This window comes from Odontomachus brunneus, unplaced genomic scaffold, assembly GCF_010583005.1.
Source record: "Odontomachus brunneus isolate Ranch 3 - 2012 unplaced genomic scaffold, Obru_v1 Obru_scaffold_047, whole genome shotgun sequence".
Lineage (NCBI taxonomy): Eukaryota > Metazoa > Arthropoda > Insecta > Hymenoptera > Formicidae > Odontomachus > Odontomachus brunneus.
Genome location: NW_022639497.1, coordinates 2,254,071 through 2,262,676, shown reverse-complemented (window position 1 = coordinate 2,262,676; position 8,606 = coordinate 2,254,071). Strand labels below are relative to the sequence as shown.

Here is an 8,606-nt window from a genome sequence, read left to right as displayed (position 1 = left end):
AAAGGACAGTAATTTAGATAAGTCAAAAGGAATTTAATATTTTACAACTTCCCCCGGAGCGGGAAGTTTTTCTTAAGGAAGCATATCTAGATTTCTTTTCATTGCTTTTTCGAGAAATTTTGAAAAATAAAATACAAAATATATCTTATTCGTATTTTCTATAAATTGCTATTTTAAAAATGCAATAGTTATAATAGTTATAATAGTTTAACTAAATCAAAAGGATTTTTATATTTTATGATTCCCTCTAAGGCGGGAGTTTTACTTTAATAAACATTTTCTTTACTGCAATTTTCTTTAAAGAATTTTGAAAAATGAAATACAAAATACATTTAATTTGTATTTGTTATGAGTTAAAAAAATACAACAGTTTAAACAAATCAAAAGAAATCATATATTTCACCACGAAAATCCGAACACACTCAAAAAGTTAAGAGACCTGCCCCCCGTCGACTTTCGCGTCTAGCATGCCACGACGATGAATTCCCGGCTGTCAGGTGGATGCGATCGCACGTGTTCACCCATGTGCAAGCGAGTCCTAAGGCTTCCGCAAACGACGAGATAAACACGAAAATCTATCGACGTCAGCGATAATTCGCCCTGCGGCGACAACAACGTCGTATACGCATCCCGTTAATCCAATCCTGAGAAAATCGCCATAGTATTTAGGCCACGTTCAATTCTGTATGCACGCACACCGATACGCAACGCTAACGACATATTGATCGTTTCATTGTTGTTGACCGCTGCAACTTTTTATGTGAACGCAAATCGGATATTATTTGGGTCACGTCCGATTCGCAAGATTTCCGAGGCGGAATATAAGGAATACGTACCGTCGCTCGCGGATAAGCCAGATTACTTTTTTTATTTCCGTGTTGCAAGGATGAAATTTTATATATTACATGTAAATATGTTCGGGGAACTGTCATCGAAATGTACGTATTTGGAACCAAATATCACGTTCACGAGTTAGATCGTATTCCGAGCGAAAATCCTAAGCTACATGGAGTAACGAAAATTTTCGTTTGAGACAGTCTGTATTCCGCGCACGGAGCCTCGAATATTTCGCATTCGCGGATCGTCAGTTTTTTATTTCTGCGAGCACGATACCTGTGTAAAGCTTGTGTAGCTAATTTTTTTATCTCGCAGTGACAGATCGAACAAAGAGTAGTAACGGCGTATCTGTATTGAAAGCCGCCGGTCTGTTTGTCGCGAGTCGGCACGGTGAAACCATGCAGCGAGTCAAGGGTTGTAATCGCGGATAATCGCCAAACGCGGGAAGACCTATTTTTTGTAAACAACGCTCGACAACGTGGAGCACTTGTACCGGTGTCAAGAGTGTCACCGCGAACTCCTCTTTCCTTTTTTGTAGATTTTATAATCCCTACAATTTTCGCACTCGCACACAGGATATGCCGAAAGTGCAGATTTCCGTCACCATCGTGAATTTCAGAATTCTTATTTATTTCGCATATTTCTCACTTTTTTCAAAAGTGGATTTATTGTGTGCAAAATGAGAATTACGGGACTGACGCGGTATATTTATTTTCGTAATGCCGGCGGAAGTGAAAAACTCGTAATGAATAAAGGACGATCGACATTTTGTGGAGGTTACGAGCGCGCACATCCGATACGCGGGTGTGTCCACCCTCGGAATAGCGAATTGCCGATAAAAGAGTTCATAAACAACTTGATGCCGTGCCTTCGGCGGTCTCAGACGCGTTCGTTCCATACGACATTTTATTACGACAAGTTTCCACGCAGACGCGCGTTCGCGACGTATGTATATCGTTACTGTCGAACGAGTTTTAAATTTTCCATATTTTACAGTCAACTTTAGTGGCTTTCGTAGCGTGCATTCAGCGCAGCTCGTATTGAAATTTATTTTTAATGCCGCGTAAGCTTATTGTCGCCGCGTCCTCTCATTTATCAGAAATTATGTAACACGACAGTTATTAGAATTCTTAAAATTTTCCCGAAGAAGAATCGACTCGAACTTCCTCGAGAGAAGCATTATTAAAGGCAGTCGAACGATATAAATAACACACACTATGTATTTATATCTGGATATCGCTCGAACATCCAACTGTGAAAGAATTGTGAACGAAAACAACACGATAATGAGAGAAAAAAAGTTATGTCGTCACAAGCTTGAGAGAAAACTGGCAAACAGTCTAGGTGACACTTAAAGGAAACTTATCGGAATGTCACCGTTACACCGAACATCAGTTTCGTGCAACACCGATTTGAGCTCTCATTTGCTTCCCCGATTTTTAAGTTGGGAGTCGCCCATATTGCGACGAAAGTTTTCCTTCCGCCTTTACATGTTGCATCCCAGAAATTCAACTCTCTCTTGCGGAAGCTCGTCGTGAGTTGCATGCTGCCTGGGAAGTCAACAAAAGCCGCCTCCGGGCAACATTGCCCAGTTGAAAGAATCGCTTTCGACTAATACTCATCTCTGTAATTAGCGGACTTTCGAGTGAGGAAATAGAAATATGGTGAGACAGAAAGAGGGAGGGGGAGAGAGAGAGAGAGAGAGAGAGAGAGACAAAGAGAGAGAGATGGAGAGCATTCGAAAAGTAGAAAGATGCAACCATGCAAAAGAGTCGAAATTCTTGCAGCAAAAAGCTCAACGAAGGATCGCAAATATTAAAATGAGAGAAAATTTACGAGAACTTAAGAACGAGAATTTACAAAGTATAATTATACAATACAAAGCTATCTCAAGACGGAAATTTTTTTTAATTCTTCAAATTCCATCAAATTTGGAGGATCAATGAAAAATCTCAAAGTATAGCAATATACGAACTAGTCTCTTGTTTTCTTTCTTTAATGCTACAAAAGATTATTTGTTATTGTCTTCTCCACAAAAGCCATTGAAACTTAAAGCCTGATCTACAATGTGATGCTTCCTGTTTCCTTCTCTTTATCTCTTTCTAACTGAAACCTTAAGACTTGAACCAAAAAAAGATAGAGGACAAGAAATAAGAAGCAAAGAATACATAGATAAAGCTAAAAAATTAAGGAACAGATGCGAAAAACAACATGTTCTATTTTCTTATAAATTATTTACTACATTTTATTGACGTTGAAAATTCTAAATGAAGAGATCACAATTGTATATCCGTTAGTACCAAATAGTGACTAAAACAAACGGAGACCCAAGCAGAAAAAGATTCAAAAACACGAGACTTGTAGCCCGAGGAAGATTATTTGAAGCATATGAATAAATACTTCTAAAACTAACAAATTCCAAAATTCAACTCGGAAATTTTATAAAAAAAAAGTGAATTCACAGTAAAATCTCGACTAAAATTTTCGTTTTAATAAAGAATGTTAAAACTCTTGTAGAATTATATTTAAATAATTATTTAAATAAAATAAATTATTTGATGTACTACGAAAAAGTTCATCGGTTTATCAACAATATTGCCTTCAAATGTGTCAGACCAGAAAGCTTAACGACTCTTGGATCGCATTATATGCGAAGGAAAAAACAAAGAAACGGACATTATCCGGACGCGACAGTCGATCTCCAGATTCCATTTCGCGGAGGGATTTGTGTCCGTCGAAATAGAATAATTCTTCGATCAAATCTCGAGAGCAAAAAGAACAAGCCGAGAATTCCCCTCAAGCTAACATTATATAAAGTAAAATCTAGAGTAGTGGGTCTTCGCGTAATACGAAATACGTGATTGTAAATTACGATATATACACGAGAAAACTATCATATATCCGAGCAAAGCTCGCATTATGAAAAGGCACGTCGCGAAACCATAAAAATCCACGACAAGTACCTCGAGAGTTGCACAAAATGGAGTACTATAACGTCATCTCGGTTTATCGAATCTCTCGCGAAATGATGAATATCGTACACACTAACCTTCTATTGTCTGCTCAATCCGCTCAGTCCACTCAATCCGCTCGATCCCGCCAACGCCGTGAGCAGCTTGGAGACCAAGGATACATCTGTCAGCTGGTTGTCATACTAGTCCCTCGTGGAAGATCTCCAGCAGCTCCGTAATCGGCACTAGTGCACACTCACACTCGAATCGACCGCGTCGCGACATAATATCATCATCGGCGTACGACACTCCGGCGTTTCCGCTTCCGCGCTTCGCGTAAAAATCGACGAAAGATCGAGTCGTCGTCGTTCTCGTCGTCCTCGTCGTAATCTCCGCGACAGCAAAACGAAACGCTGGCAGGCAGGCGGGGTTTGAAGCGCGAGCAAATAATCACTAATATACGTATTACGATCGTCGCGTGTAGAAATTAGAACACAGGACGTCGCGGACGCGCAGGCCGAACAGGTGAAAAAAAGATCTACGATCCTACGCGGACTACACGGCGTCGCGCCTGCTAGCGCGTTCCACGGTCTCTACACTAACTGCCGCGTCTTCACTTGAATTTCGGAGCTAGCGCGCGACGGTCGATCGCCGACCAATCGCCAGCCGGCGCGCGCCTCGGTCGGCGGCTCGAGCAAGGCGCAGGCGCGCCGCAGCCCGGAGCTGGCCGGCGGTCGCGCGCCACCGTCAGTGACGGAAACTTCGCCCCGCGAGTAGCATGTATTAGCACGGGAGGGGATACGCACACTCACGCGACCATGTCCGTGAGGCTCAGGGACACAGAGACGCGAGTGTGTGCGTATCCTCCCTGTGCTGATGCGTGCTGCGCGCGGAGCAACGTTTCTACCACTGGCCACCGTGTGTGTTTGTGTTTACTTATGTGTCAGTTACTATCCTTAGATATCGTGCTAATATGACGTGCTGGTGACGCTGCGCGTGATATTTTTCGAATGTTTGATATTCCTAGAGACATTCCACACGATCCTTACTATTGAAATTTTAACTCGAAGGAAATTGGAATTTTATTGGAAGCACGCGTTGTCGATGATCAATGCATCTGAAAAAATTTTGGATCTGAAAACGAGCATTCTTGACTGTGCGTTTTTGAGAGAAATTAAAAATTTATTTGTGAAGCACGAATGTTAATTATCAATCAATAAAAGTTTTCTCAAAAATAGTCTCAAAAAAGAGTTTCATGTATTCAATCGGATATTTGAGAGTGAACATTTTTTATATTTATTTCTGACTATGTGAAATGTCACATTGCTTCTCATCTCTCGCAAGCTACATTTACTTTGAATCTTATAACCTCGGGCAATGTGCTCTACTCTTGATATTTCAAACAAATTAATCGACTGATATTTGATTTCGATTCGTGAGTGAAACATATGAACGTCGCGAGTGACATATGTGTGTATGTGTGTTGGAATTATCGACGTTTTATTCTTCGATGGCTCAAAGAGAAAAAACACAGTAACTCGAATTCAAAGTTACATACCTCGATGGACATGTAGCATTCCGCTCCCCAATCCTGGTGACGATTCACGCGCGGTGTTCTTCTTAAGCAAGTAAGTGTGAAGCACAGTGCTGTAAAGAGTCCAATTTCGTACTGTCGTAATACAACGAACGCGCGATATTTTGTTCGACATTTTCGAGAGATGTTCATTTTCGGTGGCCTTTTAGCGGCGCTTTGATACGACATGCGAAACTCATGCGACACTCCCGGAGATGGTAATTCGCGCACAAGATTCACCCGTTGCCCACTGAAATCGCGAGAGATGGCTTTCCGGTTGCGCGTCACCGAGTCACCATTAGTAGGCAATTGAATTTCTCGGATTAATGAACGCGCGGAATAATAAAGTTTACTTCACTCCCGCCATGCCATTCCGCTCTACGAAATTCACTTTCGACTTTTCGACGATGTTACGCTACGACGGCCAACCGATGCTTAATCACGGCACTCCCGGTGATAACTCAAACGTCAAATTCTTCGATTGCAAACACGTAACACGCAACGAATTGTATTACGAAGGGTACTCTAGCCGCAAAGGTCGCTCTGTCCTCTGACACTCCCGACGCGTCGCTCCGCGAGATATTTGCGCTTTTTTGTCGCCATGTCAGCACACGCGCGACACACACATTCAGCATCCACGGAAACGATAATTCAAGCTCGAGGCTTACCTTCGGCGAATCAAAATTGCGACGGATGTAGGACAATGGATCCGAACGCGCACCGCCATGTAGCCATTATAGCACGATTGAGTTTCTCGATCTCGGACTCTGGAACGCGCCAACTTCACTCGACATTCTCGATGCGCCCTCCCGTGAATTTCACCACCGACGAGGTACTAGAAAAGATCGTCGGCCTTACGGGTTTTAGCGACACGGAGAAATCTCACTGTACATTTTTATATTTCATCTTTTTCTTATATCCTATATTCTTACTGTTATCTTACATCGTTTTGTCTCTTTCTACATCTATCAATACGATTTCAGCACAATGCTCCGTCCAATACTATATGTTGATAGTGTACTCTTACGAAAAAAATACGAAAAAACCTTCAATTTTAGATGTAAACACCCAAAAACTGGAGATAAACACCTAAATTTGAGTTTTAACCCTCAAAATTGAGGGTTTTTTCGTATTTTTTTTCGTAAGAGTAGTTACATAAACAGACAGAAGCGTCTTTGTATGAAAAACGGTCGGTATTGTCATTGTTCTTCAATTACCTCCGGGCCTTTCCGGACCCTTTGGTCATATCGAAAATTTACCCAAGGTTGACAGTCTTTAGGAGTATCTCGGTGATTTCATTGTCGACTGTTCGACGATATTACGCCGCGACTACCAAACGAAATTTATTTACGGCACTTTTAGTGATGACGCGTATGTCGATTCCTTCAATCGAGAGTGTAAAATACAATGGGTGCGTTCAACGAACTCAACAGTTGCATAACAGTTGAGCAATTCGTCAATATAATTGGTCTAAAGTTAGAGATCTAACAGTAAGGACCAATAATCACTGACCGCTCACTGATCAGCTATGTTTTCTGAACGCAGCCAATGATTCGACATTCAAAATATCCTAACTGTTAAGAGTGCTCTGTCCTTTTCTCGTACGTTGGACGAGCTGTCCCGCGAAATACACTGTCGATTATTCGACGATATTATGCCGCAACCACCAAACAAAACGCGGCACTTCCGTGAATGACACATTCCTTCGATCGAGAGCGTAAAACGCAATAATTCGAAACTGCTCTAACCGCTCTGTCCTTGTCCCACGCATTCGAAGCGCCGTTCCGCGAGATTTTTATGTTCGTGAGCTTTTTATCGGCACGTTGCTACGACGTACACTGAAACTCATATTCGGCATTCACGGGGACGATAATTCGTCCTTGGACTTTACCTTGGCTGAGCTAAAATCGTGAGAGAAACAGGACAGTTTGCCGAATGCAACTCACCGCGACACCATTAAAGGCCAATTGAGTTTCTAAAACAAACAACCGCGCAAACTTCACTCGGTACACCCGGCATTGGTGAATATTGACTTTCGACTATTCAACGATATTCTGCCACGACAACCAAACGAAATTTACTCACGATTCGGTGATGATTTGTACGTCAAATTCTTTGGTCAGAAATACAAAGCACAGTGATTTGAATATTGAATTGTCACAACCACTTCACCCTTGATCTACACTCTAAATGCCCTCTTTCGCGAGATATTCTTTCTCGAGAATCATTAAACGCTACCTCGCCGTAATAAATACGCGAAACTTAATTTTGACATTCCAGATAATGATAATTCATGAGTGGGACTCACCTTTGGCTAACTGAAATCGTGGGAAATAACTTGTGAATCTACACTCTGGCGTTTTAATTACTGCACTTTACAACTCTCGGCGAGTCACTGCACTTGGATCACTGGACAAATCACTACGCGCACGACGCTCGAGAATTCCCTAGTTATGGTACTTTATTTATTAAAAATATTTTTGAAAAATTATCCTAAAATTAATATAAATAATTTATTAAGATATGTAGTAAATTGATTATCGCTTAATTAACATATAGAGATGATATGGATAATCATACAGAAATTTATCACTGTAATAAGTACTAAATATTACATGACCGGTACAATCCGCGGCAATTTTATTTTATTTAACAAGAGATATGATCCACTTCATATTCTTTACGTCTTCTTATTATCTCTATAATTATTACCATCTATTATCTAACGGATTAGATCTCTATAATTATTATCATTTATTATCTCTATTTATTATCATCTATCGGAAGTGAATGTCGTACGCAAACAGATGTTAAATTGTGTGATGGGCAATCATGTTAATGCAGCAATCAAATAAATCTGTGTAATTAAAGGTGACACTCGTTGTGTTCATTACAAGACGTTTGTTTCATCGCATCGGAAAAACGAAGTAGTGCGAACAAAGTGAATCAAGTGCAACGTAAAAGTCTCCAACGAAACAATCGCTTCAAGACTCGGCAGTCTTTTTGTTCTTCTCAAAGTATGTCTGTACCTTTATTTACTGATCTTTAAAATTGTTTATAGACCTTTGTTGGACAATCATTGAATAATCCGCAATTGCTTTCTGTTCTCAACATTCACTATGATCAATATTTAGTTGCACCAAAAGAGAGAGAAAAGCAACACATACTAAGTAAAGTGCATGTTAAATTAAACGGTAAAGATTGCCAGAAAGAACTTTATATGAATAGATGTAACTTGATAAAAT

At 40.6% G+C, this 8,606-nt stretch overlaps 1 long non-coding RNA gene across 1 annotated transcript; it reads left to right on the top strand.

The window, feature by feature from the left end:
* The first annotated feature begins 4,896 nt into the window (after nt 1–4,896).
* On the top strand, nt 4,897–8,540 carry LOC116844853. Its single transcript, XR_004378149.1, has 3 exons — nt 4,897–5,416; nt 7,642–7,817; nt 8,233–8,540. It is a non-coding gene; the product is annotated as an uncharacterized LOC116844853 (long non-coding RNA).
* Nucleotides 8,541–8,606: the final 66 nt, after the last annotated feature.